Source organism: Eublepharis macularius, chromosome 16 (assembly GCF_028583425.1).
Source record: "Eublepharis macularius isolate TG4126 chromosome 16, MPM_Emac_v1.0, whole genome shotgun sequence".
In the NCBI taxonomy this organism is placed as follows: domain Eukaryota; kingdom Metazoa; phylum Chordata; class Lepidosauria; order Squamata; family Eublepharidae; genus Eublepharis; species Eublepharis macularius.
In genome coordinates, this window is record NC_072805.1 from 8,273,649 (window position 1) to 8,293,758 (window position 20,110).

General features: G+C 45.2%; 1 protein-coding gene across 6 annotated transcripts in view; it reads left to right on the top strand.

Annotated features, from left to right (window-relative positions):
* Positions 1 to 20,110, top strand: part of CCDC91 (coiled-coil domain containing 91) — a 279,810-nt gene that overhangs the window by 129,108 nt on the left and 130,592 nt on the right. The gene's annotated exons all lie outside the window — the stretch shown is intronic.

Genomic DNA, 20,110 nt, shown 5'->3' on the forward strand with positions numbered 1-20,110 from the left:
CTGTGGCATACTTGACTTTGGCTGGCTGCAGTTTCCGACTGATTAATAGCACTGGGTGCTCTTGGCCGTCGACCTCCTGGGACAGGACCACCCCCAGCCCTATGTTGGAGGCGTCGGTCTGGACTAGGAAGGGCCACCCGAAGTACGGGTTTCGGAGTACGGGAGCGCCCGACAGAGCTTTGCGTAGCGTCTCAAAGGCTTGGACCCGGTCGGGGCCCCAGTGGATGGTAGCGGGTCGGTCTTTCCGTAAGCAGTCGGAGAGTGGGCTGGCCTGGCTGGCAAAATGGGGAATGAACTTACTATAATAGCCAACCAGTCCCAAGAAGTGCCGCATCTGTCGTTTAGTCCGTGGTCGAGGGCTTTGTTCTAGCGTAATAACTTTGTCGGGCACTGGGCATAGCACCCCCCAGCCCACCTGGAATCCGAGGTAGGTGAGCTCCTGGAATCCGATCCGGCTCTTGCGGGGGTTGGCCCGTAAGCCCGCCCCGGCTAACGCCTTCAGGACTGCGTCCAGGTGCCGCAGGTGCGACAACCAATCAGGGCTGAATATGATGATACCGTCGATATAGGCCCGGGCGAACCCTTGGCAGTGGGCCAGGGCCTCCCCCTCCCTGCTCGGGTCTGGGGGAATGGCGACCCTCATGGCGGGGCGGAAGTGGGGGGAGTCCCTCCCCAGGAGAACGGGGTAGGGCAAGGCCTGTACATGGGCCAAGGGTGTCTCACGCGTCAGGTTGCGGTAGGTCACAGGTACTAGGACCACCAGGCATTCTTCCCACGTGGTGGTGTACACAAGCGATGGTTTAGTTTGGAGAAGAGGAGATTGAGGGGGGGGACATGATTGCTTTCTTTAAGTATTTGAAAGGCTGTCATTTGGAGGAGGGCAGGGAGCTGTTCCAGTTGGCAGCAGAGGGTAGGACCCGAAACAATGGGCTTAAATTACATGCACAAAGGTACCAGCTGGATATTAGGAAGAACTTTTTCACAATCAGAGTAGTTCAAAAGTGGAATCAGCTGCCTAGGGAGGTGGAGAGCTCCCCCTCACTGACAGTTTTCAAGAAGAGGCTGGATGAATGTTTGTCAGAGATGCTTTAGGCTGATCCTGCACTGGGCCGGGGGTTGGTCTGCATGGCCCCTTCCAACTCTATGATTCTGTGATGATTCTATGGTGATATTAAATCTCTTACTTTGACAAATATTTTTGCAGTTTACACTTGTGTAGTTGTAGAGTGGAACATTTCATTAAGCCTTGCATTAATGCAACACGACCTATTCATTTTTTAACTTGTGGTTATATTTGAATGGGGGTCAGGGAAATTGACAAATGTTGGTCAGGGAAAGTCAGGGAAATGAAAAATAAAATTTTAGTGGCAACCCTGCTGTTGTAGGGCCCTGGGATCTGACGAATCACGAACCTAATGAATCGTTCTGTGAAACGGGACAGTCTCATGAAAGTTCATGGTTCGTGTTTCATGGAATGCGATGAACCACGAAGCTCAGGGGTTTTTTTTCTGTTTCGTGCCCATCTCTAGTACTAAATCCACTGAACTGCAGAGATAATGTAAATGCAAGGAAATGTTAACCAGTCTTGCTTAAGGAGAACTGTCTGCTTCATGGTCTGCTGCATTTATTGAGGGGTTGTTTCAATTAATGAGCTTCATGGCTTAGTGGCGATTTGAATCCAGGTCTCCATTCTCCAGCACTTACCAGGACACCACATTTACTCCAAAACCCCTGGCTCTTTTGCTTAGTGATAAGGATCCTAAATTTACCTTAGCAATTGCAAACTACGTCTCAGTCCTTTTAGCTCTTGCATCCAAAAAATCCAAGGATATGATTTATGAATCACTGAGCTTCTAAGGGAATAAAAGGAAAGGAAAAGACACCACACTGGCATTTGAAATATATGGTTCTACATTTTGTCAACACAGGGAACAACTTGAAGACACAAGAGGGCCAGTGGGCTTATACTGGAGTAACTCTGTTTAGGATTTCATTGTTTACTTCATTCCCAATCTCAGAAGAGACTCAGTTGCGAATATATGGCCTTAGCAGTTATTGTTTTCTTTAGGATTGTTATATCCATCCAGAATTATTGGCTGGTTGCCTTCTATTCTCTCATTTGCTTTATCTTGGGAAACATGAATTTCAGGATGGCTGCCACGATAGCTTAGTTCCACCCTCTGGTCACATGTAAAAAAGTTGTGTTCACTTGAGGGAAACTTGCAACAGTTTCTAGAAGTAACCAGGAAATCCAAACTTCTGGTTTCCAGTTTCATATTAAGATGTTTTTTCTAATCTGAAGTTTTATGCATATCAAATCAATTGCGTAAATCAACCAGTCAACTTTAGATTATAGAAAATATATATGGCAAGTTGCTGTTAAATGCAAGTGCCTATATGGTAAGCAATACCAGACATTCTGTTCTAGCTGGCTAATAAAAAGAGTTCTGTGGCATTTCTGAACATACTGTACAATGAAAGACAGATCTAAGGCAATCCAGTCCAGACTTCTTTCTAAAGGATTGCCTGTCACTTTCTTTATATTGCTTTCAGTGTGCAAAGGTTTTTAAATCTAGAGAAGTTAGCTGTGTTAGTCTGTAGTTGCAAAATAGTAGAGTCCAGTAGCACCTTTAAGACTAACCAACTTTATTGTAGCATAAACTTTTGAGAGCCACAACTCTTTTCATCAGATGCAACTTTACTGTAGCATAAGCTTTCAAGTCCCACAGCTCTCTGACGAAGAGAGCTGTAGTTCTCAAAAGCTTATGCTACAATAAAGTTAGTTAGTCTTAAAGGTGCTACTGGACTCTTTACTATTTTGCAAAGAGTTTTAAGTTTCCTTTCCCATTTGGCTTCTCAAAAGTATCCAACTTGTTGCTAAAATTGGCATCCCTCCCAGAGGACTGAGAGGTAGCAAATGTAATGTCAACTTTTAAAAAGGTATCCAGAAGTGATCCAGGGAATTTAAAGGCCATTTGCCCAATTTCAGATAAATTGGTAGAGCCTGTTATTGGAGAGAGAAATATTAAAAACATAGAACAATAAGCCCAGTCAGCATATATATATATGCTGTGACTGATGGTATTTATATGTATATGCTGGGACTGATGCTATTTAATTTTGTTATGATCTTCACTTTCTTTAGGGTGGATTTTGCTTTAATCTTTCCCTTCACACCCTCTGGGTAGTTAGCTGCCACCAGGAATATTAAATTCCAATATATTTTATTTAAGTTTTCCCTTTTGTAACGTGTTTATGCGTCAGGCTCCTTCGTGGTTCTATGTGGCCCTGAGGATAGGAATGGGAGATAACAATGACTGCTACTCTGGGATATAACCAAACAAAATAAAAGTTTATTTTTTAAAGAAGCGTATTGGTTACATAAAAGTAGTTCTTAGTTCTTCTAGTTGCTTCATCCAAACTCATTCACACAGATCTCTTGTAAGGCTTCAGACACAGTTAGCCTCTTTCTCTAGGCTCTATATTTCTCTCACAGAGAACTCCTCAGACAGCACACAGCTAGCCTGTTTTCTTTTCACTCTCAATCCTTTCTCTCTCAGGCGCACACACAGTTTGCCTGCTTCAAATAGAATGAATATATAGTCCCACAGACACACTCAGTTCAGGCTTCCACTCAGGTTGCCTTTCCCTCACAAATACATGAACACCCTCAGGCTGCACACAGCTCGCCTCTCTTGCCCTAACTGAATCTCTTTTCTCTCCCTCAGTAACTGAAAACTGCCTTCACTCCGCCCACTCTCTGTCATCAACCAATCATATCACTCACTCATCTCTCTCTTTCACCCCCACTCTTCACCTATCTCACCAAACATTTAAAGACACATGCACCCATTTCTTGAAATCATTACAAATTTGTTCAAGAGTGATCTGGAATTGGGATGAGCAGCAAGGTGGCCAGGTTTGAAGATGACGCCATGTTATTCAGAATATTAATACCTAAATCAGATTGCAAAGAGTTTCAGAAGGAGCACTCCAGAGAAGGTGAGTAGGCAGCAGTGTGGCAAATAAGAATAAAGTAATGCAGTGACTAAATGGAATCTCTGAGTTCAAAATACTAGTGCTGGGGAGGAGCAGTGACAGGGGAAGATGCTGGCCTCTGTGCCCTGCTTGTCATAGAATCATAGAGTTGGAAGGGGCCATACAGACCATCTAGTCCAACCCCCTGCCCAGTGCAGGATCAGCCTTAAGCATCTCTGACAAGTATTCAAGTATTGTGTGCCTTGCAAAGACATATGGTTGCCTGCTGTGCATAACAGCATGTTGGGGAGATGGACCACAGTTTAATGCTGCACAACTGCTGTTCCAGTCTTATATGGTTAACTCTGTAGTCCTGGAGTAACTGTTCCTAGGATTGCACTGTAAAAGCACTGATGAATAGGACTGATCACCTGCCACTTAATAACGTAGTTTCTTGGTAAATGTGACTGAGGAAGGAGTCTTCTGCAGGAGCAACTCAACTAACTTCTGAAGGACAAGAAAGGAGGGCCTCTGACATTGGTCCTAATTGACTTCCTTGAGTGCACATTGTCATTCTTGTTACATATTGCTAATCATAAATATCCTTTCCTTTTCTTTTTTGGCTGTAGTTTAGTTAAGCTAAATGATGAACAATTACTGATTTAAAATAATAAACTAAATTGTTAGGAAAATCTTAGTTTTAAAAATCTTTTAATATTTCTCCCTCTTGTTAGGTATCTTTGAAATTAATTCATTCCGGCTGAATTTTGGGGAGGGGGGGATGAAGGAAATTTTGTGCTTTTTAATGCAAAGACATCATTGAATAGAAAATAGTGCTGAACTTGCTTTTGTTAAACTAGAAGTGTTTTCAGTTTTAGAATAATTTCAATTACATGTATTTATTTTAGTTAAAATAAATTAATGTATTTGAAAGTTTTAAGTATGTAAATATTTGATGCCATGCCTGGCTGGCCCAAGCTAGCCGGATCTTGTCAGATCTCACGAAGCTAAGCAAGGTTGGCTCTGGTTAGTACGTGAATGAGAGACCACCAAGGCAGTCTAGGTTTGCTCTGCAGAGGCAGGCAATGGCAAACCACCTCTGAATGCTTCTTGCCTTGAAAAACCCCTCGAGGGATCACCATAAGTCAGCTGCAAGTTGATAGCACTTCCCACAACCAAGCATTTGATACAATTGTTAAAAAATAAATATACTTTTAAAAATCTGTTTTAACTGAGTATTCCATAAAATGGTTGTGGCTTGGGCCAGTGCTCTGGTTTGAAGCAAGTTGCCATCATATTTTGTTCTTGCAAACAATGACATTGAAGTAATCACACTGAGGATTTAATCTAATCTAGAAATTTGTCTGATCTAAAATTCATTTTTTACCACAACTCGGCTATTGTTGAGTTCTTCTTGGAGAGTCAAGTGTTCTTAACATGCATACTAAAAACACAATTTTATTTGTTTTGTTTGCTGTCTGTTATTTATAGTTTGCCTTTCTCACCGAGACTCAAGACAGATTACATAATGTAAGTCAGCACAGATAATAGGATGAAGGGACATTCAATGAACAGTGCAATCAGTCTAGGATTGCAAAAGTCTGAAAGAAGACATAAGTATTAAACATGTCATGTTAAACAATGCAAGAAATGCAAGAATTACATAAGCAAAAATATAATGCAATGAGAGCAGATTCAAATATGTAGTAGGTATGACACCGTTCATTTTCAGTTCTTCGTCCTCCATGGCCCAGTGCATACCACAGTTGCAAACTATGTAGCGGCATGCATCATTAGGGAAAATATTTGTGCAGATATAATGTTGACCATAGTCAGTCCACAGCTGAAAGTGAAGGAAGGAGCCTGCAAACCTTTAGGACACCTGCCTGGTTTGGAACATCAGGGGTGTAAGTGTTGACCTAGCAGTGTGAGCATTGCATTTGAGCCGCATATTAGCAGAACAGGTATGTTCTGTGAATCAGTTGTGAATATATAACTTGTGATATCTGAGCAGTGCATTGTCACGATTCTTCAGACACAGACCTCTTGGGGGCATGATTAAATCTGTTTACAGTATCTTCTCTGAGTCACATTCCAGGAAAGAGAATATTTTTTCTTGTTCTTTTGAATTTTTTTACAGGAATCAGGAAAAGCCACAGGAACTGTATTTATATTTGACTGTGCATCAAATAGAGTTGTTCAAAAAGACTCTTCATTTCTCCTGGAAGTAGTTTATTTCTGATTTTTTGTTTTGAGCTTAATATGTTCAATGAATTTACTTTGTTTTTTTTACCATAGGCAAAAGTGGGTCTGTTTAAATACAATGTATTCTTCCTTTAAGACCTGGAAAATATTGTTGTCTTACTGCAGTGCATTTTGAACTTTCACCTTTGTTGTATATGCATTAAATTTAATTTATTGGATTTATACTCCGCCCTCCCCACATCAGCGAGCTCAGGACGGATCACAACACAACTTAAAACACATTCAACTATCATTAAAATTATAAAATACTACATACTATCATTAAAAATTACACACGCACACACACACACACACACACACACACATATATATATATAAAACAAGAAAACATAGCAGCACATTTTAGATGCTCCATAAAGCAGTTTTTCCCAGAACAACATGTGAAAGATGGATGGTGACATTGAATGGGAGGGCATATGGTTTATCCCCCCCCCCTGACTGGGGGGGGGACACCACCTAGCATCAACCATATGCCTGGTGGAACAACTCCATCTTACAGGCCCGGCGAAATGCTAACAAGTCTTGCCAGGCCCTGGTCTCATGAGACCGAGCGTTCCACCAGGCTGGGGCCAGGACTGAAAATGCCCTGACCCTGGTCGACGCCAGGCGGGCCTCCCTAGGGCCAGGGATCTTTAATAGATGTTTATCGCATGAACGAAGAGCCCTCTGGGGCTCATATGGGGAGAGACGGTCCTGCAGATACGTCGGTCCCAGTCCACATAGGGCTTTATAAGTTAGTACCAAAACCTTGAAACTGATTCGGTACTCCCCTGGCAACCAATGCAGCTGGCGCAATACCGGTGTAATATGCCCCCATATTGGTGTTCCAGCAATGACCCGGGCCACTGCATTCTGTACCAGCTGTAGCCACCACATCAGGTTCAGGGGAAGCCCAACGTAGAGTGCCTTACAGTGTGTTAAAAACAATGAGTGCAGAACTAGTTACTAAGCTTAATTGAGGTTGCCACGGAAAATGGCAATCCTGTGTCACGTTCTCCTCTCCTTTTGTCATACTTAGCCACTTTGTAGCATCATCATATTTTGCATTTCTTCATCTCTGCCAGCACTTGCCACTGAAATGGGATAGGGAGGGGGGTGTACAGAAGTGCATCATGTGAATTCATGACTTTGTTATGCGTGCCTAAACACGTTGGCTGCATGCCAAGCAAGAAAGGGAAAAGGTAGTGTGACGTGGAGCTGCTGTTTTCAGTGGTAGCCCTATAACACGGCCAATTGAAGATGGCAGCACAGACAGGAGCTGTTTTGCTAGCTCCTGCTGTCCTCCTTTTAACCCCTTGTTTTATATAGGTTTCCCTGCTATTTTTATTTTTATTTTTTACTAGCAGCAACTATTTTTACTAGCAACAGCTAATTTTTATCAGTATTAACTAACTTGGCAAAGCTGCTACCCCTATTTTTGCTATTTTACTGTTTTTACCTGTACCTGTATCCCTTCCCATTAAGTGGGGTGGAGAAGGTATGGAGGAAGAACGGAGAAGAGCGACTAGCAGAATAACAGTAACAGTCCAGAGTGTGGAGTGGAGAAGGAACGGAGAAGAGCAACTAGCAGAATAACAACAACAAACTGACCTGTGGAAAAACTGGAGTGATTAGACCAGCTTCCAAAGCGAACTGGGGACGACCTAAGAGCAGGGCTGAACGAGGCTGAGTGAGGTGGAGCCCATTTGTTGTGAGGATAATAATGGCATACTTTGTAAACCACTCTGAGTGGGCATTAAGTTGTCCTGAAGGGCAGTATATAAATCGAATGTTGTTGTAGTTTTCCCTCCCCTGAAGCCGTATGTCATGGGCTGGGCCCGCCCAAGCTGGTAGTCCAAGCATTAACATGAAGCCAAGGAGTGTTCAAGAGTCACAAGCAGGATCCAGAAGCCAAGCCAAGTCCAGTCCGTAGGTCAGAGCACGAGGGTATCAAGTCAAAGTGCAGGCAAGAGCAAGATGCAAGGTACTAGGAAGTGGTTGCAGGTAATCAACACATTGCTTCCACGCCTGGCAGTTGCTTCAGACTGGCTTTTATAGCCAGGTGTAGTTTTCAGCCAGCTGCTGGGGCTCCATCCTGATGCTACTCATCGTCGCTCTCCAGCAGCTGGTGTTGGCTCAGGAGAAGAGCACTGCACCTTCTCTCCTGCGCTTCCAGTCTTTGGTGTTGTCTGCGGTGTTCTTTGGGCATGGGCGAACCTGGGGAGGTGGAGGCCCCTGGCTGTGCTGCACCTGTAGCCTGGGATGTCCCTGGCTGAGCTTCCCCTGTGGTATTGGGGCCAGAGGATGTTGGTGTCTCAGCTGCTGGCTGTAAGCTCTGATCGGCCAGCAGCTGTTGCTCCTGATTGCCGGTTTCTGCTGAGTCAGGGCTAGGGCTGGCTACACAGAACTCCTCTTCTCCTCAGGAGTCCTGGCTGGCTACATGAGGTTCCTCTCCTCTCGAGGAGACCTTGCCCTCAGACAGGGCCATGACACCATATGAGAACAACCAGGCGTGAGCAAAGCAAAGTGAGAGCAAGGAAAGTGAAACTGACTAATTCAACGCCTGAGCTGAGCACCAAGCTGAGGACTCTGCTGAGCTAGATTATCTGACATTGAGAGGACGACTGGGTTGAACTCGGTCCTCACCCCCGACATAGAGCTGTGTGCATCAGTGGATATCTGACACTGAGCCGAGCTGCGTTGAGCCAAGTGGTAGGATGGTTGGCTGCTGGCTGGCTACTGACTCCCCAGTTTTTGTCAGCCACCTGATTGCCCAGACTCCAGGAGGCTTGAGGTCCCCTAGGCGGCTCTGGAGGTTCAGGAGCTGGCATGCTGGGGAGTTGGAGTCGGAGGGCAGCGTCTAGGAGTCGGAGTCAGAGGGCAGTGTCTAGGAGAGGCACCTGGCAAATTAATGGGGGGAGAAGAGAGAACAGACTGTTTGGGACAGCAAAATTTGGCTGCAGAAGGGAAGGCTTAACGAACATAGCATGAGACCAGTACTGGGCCTGGATGGTGGGCATGGTACATTGCTCTGCCTGCCTACATCTGTTTGGGAAGCTGGGAAAGCATACCCCGGATTGCACTTGAAACTGTTGGAAGCAGACCTGGGAAATCAGGCTGCTCCATTGCATTAGAGTTGTAACTGTGGGTCACTCTTCAAATTGGTTGAGGGATCGCGGATTTATTAATGACCGCAAGTTGATTTTTTTTTCCCCTGGGGGTCATTGGGACTTGTATTGGGGGATCGATTAGCCCTCAGAGGATGAAGAAGGGCTAAGTGATAATTTAATTAATTACATGCAGGTTGGAATTAGTTGGAAGGATGATGTACTTAAATTGGGATAGAAATGAATTCTGTGCCTGATAAATGTGATGGGGGGTATGGGGAAATATTGAGACTCATATTGATGTAACTGAGGGGAACTGAGTTCTGTTGCTGTGTTGTATTATTGCAGGGTATGCTAGGGGATGGAGATTGGGGGGGGGGTGAGAAAGGAGACCGGGATGGAGCTGGGGATCCCAATGCTCTGGGGTCAAGGGAGGTATGGCGGTGGGACAAGGTTTTGGAAGGGAAGGCCACGGAGATGTGGTAGGGCTCGGTGTCCTTCCAACCTTCATCCCATCCCAAGGCACGCTGGTTGTGGGGCTAGGAGGATGAATTACCTCCCTCCAGCACTGATGTTGTGTAATACCAGGTCTGTCGATAATAAGACCAAGACACTGCAAGATTTCTTTGCAGTGGAAAATGTAAACCTGGTGTGCGTGGCTGAGACCTGGGTGAGGGATGGTGAAACAGTCGCCTTGAAAGAACTGCCACCACCACCACCCCAGGTTTCTCGGTCCTTCACTAGTCCTGGACAGATGGTTGGGGGAGTGGCTATTCTCATTCGGGAGTCTTTCTCCTTCAGGCCGCTCCCCGCACCAAAGATCACTGGCATCAACTGTATTGGCCTGACGTGGGATGTTGAGGAGAGCTTGGCTATCTGTCTGGTGTACCGGCCACCTAGCGCACCAGCAGCTACCCTTGTCGAGCCTGTTGGAGGTGGTGGCGGGGTGGGCTTTGGAGCACTCTAGGCTGTTAGTCTTGGGTGACTTCATGTCCACGTCGATGATGCCACCTCCTAACAGGCTGCAGATCTGGTGTCATCCATGGCAGCACTAGGGCTCTCCCAATTTATTTCGGCTCCCATGCATCAAGCAGGCCACACGCTAGATTTGATCTTTGGGATGGGGATTCAGGTGGACCTTGATGCCATTGAGGCAGTGCCATGGTCGGACCACTTTGTTCTGAAGACCCGTCTGGGAGTGCCAGCCCCTCCCTTCATAGGCGGTGAGCTGATTTATGCTTGCCCACGGAGACTAACGAATCCAATTAGTTTCCAGAATGCTCTGTGGGATCCGATGCCCCTTGGCGGTTCGTTAGATGAGCTCGTGGCGGACTGGCATGGCTGCCTCTCCAAAGCCATCAATGAAATTGCCCCCCATCGCCTTCTCCGCTCCTGTGCCAAACTAGCCCCCTGGTACACGGAGGAGCTACGACGGTTGAAGCAGGAGCTGAGATGGCTGGAGCGAGTGTGGCAGCGAAATCAGAGCGAAGAGGCAAGATCATCTTATAAAGCATTTATGAAGGCCTATGAAGTGGCTGTGAAGGCGGCAAAGAAGGAGCATTATGCCGCCTCCATAGCATCTGCTAGATCATGCCTGGCAAAATTATTTCAGGTAGTTTGGTCCTTGGTCTCCCTCTCTCAGGGAGACTGGCAAATTAGAAATTCGGCTATTAGCTGTGAGGCTTTTGGGAGCTTTTTTGCAGATAAAGTCTTGTCCCTCTGCCGCGACCTGCCAGCCATGGTTGATACAGTAAGGGAACTGGAGGCCCCTTGGCTGTCTTCTGGTCCAATTTTAGATCACTTCAGCCTGGTCTCCCAGGAGGATATTGACAGGATCCTGCGGCTGGTGAGGCCCACTATGTGCTCCTTGGACCCCTGCCCCTTGTGACTGTTTAAGGCCAGTATCGATGGGCTGAGGGCCCCATTGGAGACCATTATTAATCTATCACTGAGCTCTGGGGTTTTTCCCATGGCATTAAAGGAAGCTGTAATGAGGCCCCTCCTGAAAAAGCCAACCTTGGACCCCACCAATCTGTCCAGTTACTGCCCAGTCTTGAACCTCCCGTTTCTGGGTAAGGTGATTGAGCAAGTGGTGGTGGAGCAGCTGCAGGGTTTCCTGGAAGATGCATCGGTCCTGGACCCATTCCAGTCCGGTTTCCGCCCGGGTCACGGAACGGAGACAGTGTTGGCCGCCTTCACAGATGATCTCCATAGGCATCTGGATCAAGGCAGGTCAGCACTGCTGGTGTTGCTAGATCTCTCAGCAGTGTTCGACATGGTTGACCATGAATTGTTGACCCCACTGCCTTGCCGATGTGGGGATCCGAGGGACTGCCTTGCAGTGGCTTGTCTCTTTTCTCTATGGTCAGGGACAGAAAGTGGTGCTGGGGGAGAGGTTATCAGCGTGCCAATCCTTGGTGTGTGGCATCCTACAGGAGGAAATACTCTCCCCATTGTTGTTTAATCTCTACATGCGCCTTCTTGCCCATCTGGCACGGAGTTTTGGACTGGGTTGCCATCAATATGCGGATGACGCCCAGTTGTACCTGTTGATGGACAGCCGGCCTGGCTCTGCTCCTGAGGCCCTAATTAGAGCATTGGGTGCTGTGTCTGGTTGGTGAAGCAGAGCAGACTGAAGTTGAACCCCACGAAGACGGAGGTCCTGTACCTGGGCCATGGGGGGGGGGGGTAGATATGGGGATTCAGCTCCCAGCCTTTGAGGGGGCACCACTTGTGCCTGTTTCATCAGTCAGGAGCCTTGGTGTGACACTGGACTGTTCCTTGTCAATAGAGGCCCAGGTCAAGGCAGCTGCCAGAACTGCCTTTTTCCATCTCCGGCAGGCCAGGCAGCTTGCCCCCTATCTCTCAACCCATGACCTAACGACAGTGATCCATGCAACGGTCACCTCCAGATTAGATTACTGTAACTCGGTCTACACAGGGCTTCCCTTGGGCCTGACCCAGAAACTGCAGCACGTCTAAAATGCTGCTGCTTGTGTCCTGACAGGAATTTCATTCAGGGCACATGTGACTCCAACTCTGCAGCAGCTGCATTGGCTCCTCATGGAATTCTGGATCACGTTCAAGGTTCTGGTTCTGACCTATAAAGCCCTAAACAGACTGGGACCAGTATACCTGAGGGACTGCCGCTCCCCATATGTACCTTTGAGGGCTCTTAGATCTACAGGTAAACACCTACTGGTGGTCCCTGGCCCCAGGGAGGCTCGACTGGCTTCGACCAGGGCCAGGGCATTTTCTGTCCTGGCCCCAACCTGGTGGAACTCTCTGTTGGAACTCGGAAGACAGGGGTCTGCCAAGATCTTGTATCTTTTCGGTGGGCCTGTAAGACGGAGATGTTCTGCCAGGCATATGGTTGAGGCCAGAACTGGAGCCATCTAATTAGCCTCCCTGCCAGTCTCCTGCCAGTGGGGGGGAGCATATGGTCCACCTGCCTCTCCATGCTTGAGAAGTTAGAGTTTCACCAACCCACACCTCCACCCTTTTCTTCCCTTGTATGGTGGGCAGGGACAGGGGGAAAGGTGCATCATCTGGAATGCTGAAATCCATGTTGGTACTGAGATGTATTTTATTTGTTTTATTTATTGTAATTTATTTATGATTGTAACCCGCCCTGAGCCTGCTTGCAGGGAGGGAGGGCTAAAAATCTAATCAATCAATCACTCAACAAGCACAATTACCTTTATTTTATTTTATTTACATTATTTATAGTTCGCTATTCTCACTGAAACTTAAGGCAGACTGTGTAAGTCAATGACAGTCAACAGGATAGGACATCCAATAAACAAAGCAATAGAGTTTGGATTGCAGAAGTCTGAAAGCAGAGCTGAAATAAAGCATAAGCATTAACATGACACATTAAGTTATGCGGAAATTACATAGTAGAATCATACTTACAGCAACAGATAGTATGTACTATATACATTGTATAGTTCATAGTCCTTATCTCTTTACCAAATAATCTTTCTGAAACATTTCTTTATGGTACAGTCCTAAGCACTTGTGTAAAAAATAATTCAGTTTTGCATAGCTTGTGGAAAGCCAGGAGAGTAGGATTTTGACAATATGTGTACAGCTAATTATTATTAAATTATTATTTCATCATTTTCACTCAGTAGGCATGATGTGAACCACACTAAAAACTTCATGCAGACAGTTTTTGAATCTTGCAACTGTTATTTAAATTGGCATACTCTGACGAAAGCAATGCAGCGGGGTTATATGCCCATGATGATATTTTGTTACCTTAAAGCCACAGAGCTGGTGTGCCAGTCAAGAGAGAGATGAGGTCTCAATTCAGCTTGAAACAGGAAGGGTGGGCTTAAGTCATTTGTTTTCTCTCAGCCATAATATCTGATCTAAACATGATGATGGTTGTCTTATTAATGAAATGAGAGCTATCTAAGCAACATCTGCCCAAAATTAGTTTCTGAGAAAGCGGGTATGCCATTCTGCACAACTTATTTTCACGTACTTATCTTAAATTTTGAAACCTTACTGTAGAAGTGAATATCTTTTTGTGGTGGTGGAAAGTGCTGTCAAGATGTGTGGTGGTGACCCCTGCTTGGTTTTTCAAGGCAAAAGACTAACAGAGGTAATTTGCCCTTCCCTGCCTCTGCATAGCAACCCCCATCTGCCTTGGCAGTCTCCCATCCAATTACTAACTAAGGCCAACTCTGCTTAAGCTTTTGAGATCTGACAAGATGTGACCACCCTGGGCTATCCAGGTTGTTTTATACTCCTTTTTTATTATTAAAATCATGTAAGATAAAAAATTGTTACCAAACTACCAGCTTGTCACTGTTGCTAGACATATAACTAGAGATGGGCACAATCGGCATTACGATAGAAAAATACCCACGATAATGGTGTTCGCACGATCGGGACCCGGGGGATCGGTGCTGTCCACGGCGACTGATCCAGCGTTCGGGGGGGGCTTCATCGGGGCTTGATTCGGGCCATCGGGATCTGATCGGGGATGCAGACAATCAGGCGCCAGTAATCTATTCCCGGGGCAACGGAGCCAGGGGAATGCCTGAGCTGTGTTTGCCCTCCTTCTGTCGCCCTGGAAACCCGAATGGAAGCCCAGCTTTCCTTGATTAGCAGGGCTTCCTTCCAACCACGGAGCAGCAACGCATTCACCAGTTGGGAGAAGAGACCCAGGGGAGGGAGGGGGAAGGGGGTGTTCTGTAGCCATGGGCACTCCAAACGTTTTTTGCTTTTAAAAAAAACGGGGCTTTGTAGGAGGAACGGCTGTTTTTCTGTCTGTCACTCTCTGTTTTTAACCAGCTTTTAAAACACTGTATTTTGTGGGAAAACCTCATTCACGGCTCTGTGTGTGTGTTTAAAATATGCTTTTGGAAGACTGGCTGCTTGCTTTTAAAATCGGGTGGGGAGGAATGGAGGATTCTGTCCCTGCTTTTTTTTTAAAGCTGGCTGAAACATGTTGACGGGGTCTCTCTATTTGGAGAGGCAGGGACGGGTTAAAAACTTTCCCCCCCTCTGCTCTAAGTGTGTGTGTGTGTTTGTGTGTGTGTGTGTGTGTGTGTGTGTGAACGTCCCCTCCCTGAGGGGAGGCGGCTCATTGCTGGGTTAAAAACTCCCCCCCCCGCTCTAAGTGTGTGTGTGAGTGTGTGTGAACGTCCCCTCCCCGTGCCCGCCAGGCCTGGCAGTCGCCGCCACCACCCACCTTCCCACATAGCTGGGAACAGCGGGGCGCCCCTCTGCTTTGGCCTCCCCGATCCGATCCACAGATCGGAAACGGGAGATGATCGGTGTGGATCAGTGATTTGGGGTCGTTGCCAGCGCCTATCCCCGATCAGCTTGATAGGTAATTTTTTTTGGATTGTGCCCACCTCTACATATAACACCGGCAGTATGAGTCCCTTATGCCTCAACACAGAATAGGTGAACTCCCATTATACATGTGCAAAATCTGTTGTCTATCAATTTTGATGCTTATAGCAATTGGAAGTCTTTGTTTTAAAACTTTAAAGTTTAATCTTACTGGGACCAGTACCTTTAATATAACTAACATCTTATGTTGTCCCTATTTCAGGGTTGACCAAAGTAAATATCTTAATTAACTAAAAATCCGACTGAATGGGTGAAACTTTACTAGCTTAAGATCTGTGATCCATAAAAGTTTATAATAATCTGTTTTATTATTCAAACCTGCCTATATATTTTATTCAATGAATTTCTTCTGGCATAGTTTCTTCAGCAATTCCGCACAATGTGACCAGCATAACAGGGATGGGACATAACCTCCCTTTTTAATCACCACATATTTCCCCTCATTTTTCAGACAATTCTCCTTTCCAGTAATCATCCTTAACTAATGCAACCACTGCCTTTATCTTTGTAGTTGCAGCAGATGTGAATGTTTGATCCTTAATTTTCCCCTAACAAATAGCTAACTTACAAAGTCAAGTATGATTTATCCTGTGCATCTATTTGGACTCCTCTTAGTCATCTCTTTTCTAAATTGAAAAGTCCCTGACTCTTCAGCCTTTCCTCTTAGGAAAGGTGCTCCAGCCCTTTAAAATGACTAAACCCTTCTTCTCGCCATCACTTTCTTATCTACATGTTAAGATTCCTAATCTGTGTCTGGCTAGCCCTGCATGTGAAACTGATAGAAATTCTGAGAATGCTACCCTTAAGGCCTTGAACTTTCTGCCTAGTAATCTAATTTTTTTTCTCCTGGACCACCCAACTACATTTGCCAATGTAATTGGTGCCAACATGCACCACAACCACTGACTCCTTCCCACCATTATCAACTGTCTAAACAGTGTATGAGATCTGCAACATTTGCACCAGGCAGGCAAGTAACTGTGTGATCAAAATGCCCATCACAGACACCACACTATATTTCTAATAATCAAATCAAGAGTTAGATAATATGCAAGCCTGCCTTCATATAGAGTGAGACCTCTAATGAAGTCTGGAACTCCAGTGCAGCTAAAACAATAGGATTTAGTGCTTTAAATACTAATAAATGTATTGTAGCATAAATTTTTGTGACCAAGGGCCTTCTTTGAAAGATGCATGGAGTATGACATTCAGTTGGCAGATACATAAACACAAAAAAAGAGAGGTACGAACAGAAGCACCGAGAGACTAATATTTGCAAAGAGAGAAGACGTAGTTTCCTAAGACTGGTGTGTTGCAGTGCATCACTGCAGTACAATGTAATGTACCTATATGCTGGGATAACGTGCCAACAAAATGTAACGCTTTGTTCATCTGACAAAGTAGACTGGGTCTCAAAAGCTCATACACCTAAATTTGTTAGTCTTTAACAGAAATAAAATATTTGGATTGTATTTTACTATTGTAATTAAATGTTTCAAGTTCAGTGTGGAAAACAGTTTTAGGGAATACTTTTCCAAATCTTTTTTTCCAATAAAAGTTAGGTTCTCTCCCCCTCCCTCCCCCATGCATACACATTCTTTAGTAACTGGCTGGAATTATTTTAGCAAATGTTTCCTGTCTCTACATACCAAACCATTTCCCAAAATGTTTTACATAAACCTTCCTTTAATTTCTCCCTAAAGATTTTGAGATTTTTTTTTAAAAAATCCTCTTCTAGAGATCAGCTCTGAGAAAACTACTTGGGAGAGCTGTAAGCAGCTCTGGCAAACCTATTTCACAAAATGGTTTTGCTATTGCTTGTTCAGAGCAGCCTGGCTCCATGTTTGAGGACAAATTTTGCTCCTAAACTGTAAATCTGTTCACTTAACTTTTCAGAGTTTTAGCTGAGCCGCATAACTTCTTTGCCTTAACTGGGTCCCTTTTTGCCCCAAATGATACAGCACAGTAATTCTTAGAATTTTAGACCAGCAGCAGGCACACCCAGCACACATGCTGAACAGCAATATATTCAGACCACTTACTAAGCTTGCAGTACTGGAAGCTTACTGCATAACCTTGGTCAGTCACGCCTTTCCAATCTAACCTACCTCACAGGATCGTAGTGAGGGTTTATTTAGGAAATCTATATATTGCTTCTCCAGTGTCCTTCCCTGGATAAAATTGACGAGGGGAGAATTATGTTGTAAGTTGCTTTGGATTCCTGTTGGGAAGGAGGGGAGGTATATAAATAGTTAAATAAATTAATTAAAATGTAATGCACCTAAGTAAGATTTATTTCTATCTGCTCTTACAACTTTAATGCTCCACTCTACCAGCATATGGTCTTTGAGGTCTATTCTTATTTTTCCACAATTTGTAAGGTTCTTTTAGGTTTATTTTATTTCTTTTAAGTTTTCTTCCCCTTTGAAAAGGGGTATACTGACCTTGCTGTCCTTTTAGAATTCTTTGTACAGTCAGCAAAATGTATAGTTATTGATCCATGTTGCTCAGAATCCTTTCTTGTTCCAATGGTTTTTTGTTTAATGACAGTAAATTGTTAGGAGAGAATCCTCTAGTAATATACCTTCCCTCCATCATTACCATCAGTTTGAAAACTGATAAATGGTCATAATGAACAGCATAAAATAGCCAATTAAAATTCAGTAGAACAGCTGTACCATCCTCATCATCATTATTTATAGTCCGCCTTTCTCCCTGAGACTCAAGGCAGATTTATTTATTTATTTATTTAGTTTTGATTTTTATTCCGCCCTCCCCACATTTCCAGGTAGGCTCAGATCACAGTGTCAGGCCCTGCCAGTTAGAACCCCAGATACTTCACTGCAGACACTCTGTCAGTGTCATGCATCCATGCCATTGTTGTGTTATATGCCATCACTGTGTTCTGACTTTTATACTGAGAATGAGACATTTCTACCATAGTTGTCGCGCTGCATCTTACCCTGCATTTTACACTTGTAATGCCAAAGTTAAATACTGTATCTTGTGCATTTTATATAAGGCTCCTGAGGGTGCCCAAACTGCTAATATTAATTTCCAAACAAGCCAGCAGCTCATTCCTTATCTCCAGAAATATGTGCTTTCACTTCTGAGTGGCCTTGCAGCTGTGTACTGAATAGACATGGGCACGAATAGCATTAAGAATGAAAAAAACCAATGAACAGGCCGTTCGGCTGCTCGTGAACAGGATGTTTGGGATGCGCCATTCCAGCCGAACAGATGGTTGGCACAAGCCTCGTTCGTTGCACTCAGCCGCTGTTTGGGAAGCCAGAAACTCAGGCACCTTCAATCAATTGCCTCTGAAACGGACGGAGGGAGTGCCTGAACTCTGTCTGCACTCCCTCTGTCTCCCCGGACACCCCAATCAAAGCCCAACTTAACTTGATGGGCAGGTCTTCCTTCCAAGCGTGGAGCTGCAAATTGGTAACAATTGGGAGCAGACACCGGGGCAGGGGAGGGAGGGAGGGAAGAGGGGGTGTTCTGTGGCCATAGGAACTCCAATCTCAGCCCTGCAAACCCTGTTAGGCAGTTCTGACTGCCAACCACAGCCCTCCTGCGTTTCTCAATGAGACCTCTGCTTATAAAAGAGCATTGTGCTCCCAGTTCTGGTTTCACTTTCAGCAAGCAGTGGAGTAGGAGAGAGCTGTTATTGCCTTTGGGGAGAAAGACAGGGACAGTGCATTGGAGCTGGGCTTTTTCCTGTGTGTGGTGGATGGGATAGGGATCTATCCCATAGAATCATAGAGTTGGAAGGGGCCATACAGACCATCTAGTCCAACCCCCTGCCCAGTGCAGGATCAGCCTAAAGCATCTCTGACAAGTATTCATCCAGCTTCTTCTTGAAAACTGCCAGTGAGGGGGAGTTCACTACCTCCCTAGGCAGCTGATTCCACTTTTGAACTACTCTGACCGTGAAAAAGTTTTTCCTAATATCCAGCCGATACCTTTGTGCATGTAATTTAAGCCCATTGCTTCGGGTCCTACCCTCTGCTGCCAACTGGAACAGCTCCTTGCCCTCCTCCAAATGACAGCCTTTCAGATATTTAAAGAGAGCAATCATGTCCCCCCTCACCCTCCTCTTCTCCAAAATAAACATTCCCAAGGCCCTCAGCCTTACCTCATAGGGCTCAGTCTCCAGACCCCTGATCACTCTCATCGCTCTCCTCTGCACCCTCTCGATTTTGGCCACATCCTTTTTGAAGTGAGGCTTCCAGAACTGCACACAATGCTCCAGGTGTGGCCTGACCAAGGCAGTATAGAGAGGGGCTATGACCTCCTGCGATTTCGACGCTATGGCCCCTTTGATACAACCCAAGATTGAATTAGCCTTTTTTGCCACCACATCAAACTGACTGCTCATATTTAGTTTACAGTCCACTCTTACCCCAAGATCCCTTTTACATATACTACTGCCCAGAAGTGTATCCCCCACCCAGTATTTGTGCTTCCCATTTTTGTGGCCCAGATGTAATACTGTGCACTTGTCTTTGTTGAATTGCATCCTATTCACAGTTGCCCACGTCTCTAGAGTATTCAGGTCTTGTTGAATTTTAATTCTGTCTTCTTGGGTGTTTGCTACCGCTCCCAATTTGGTATCATCAGCAAATTTAATGAGCAGCCGTTCCACTCCTTGAAGATGATGGACAGGGATTCTGCAAGTTCTCTGGAAAGTTCTTTCAGCACTCTTGGGTGCCCCCCATCCAGCCCAGGGGATTTGTATTCATCCAGTGCAGCCAGATGCCTCTCCACTACCTCTCTGTCAATGTCAATTAGCCACTCAGGTGTCCTGTCCCATTTTCTACTATCTCTAGCTGTGCCTGAGTTCTTCAGAGAGAAAACAGAGGCAAAAAAGTCGTTAAGCCTGTCTGCTTTTTCTCTGTCCTGCA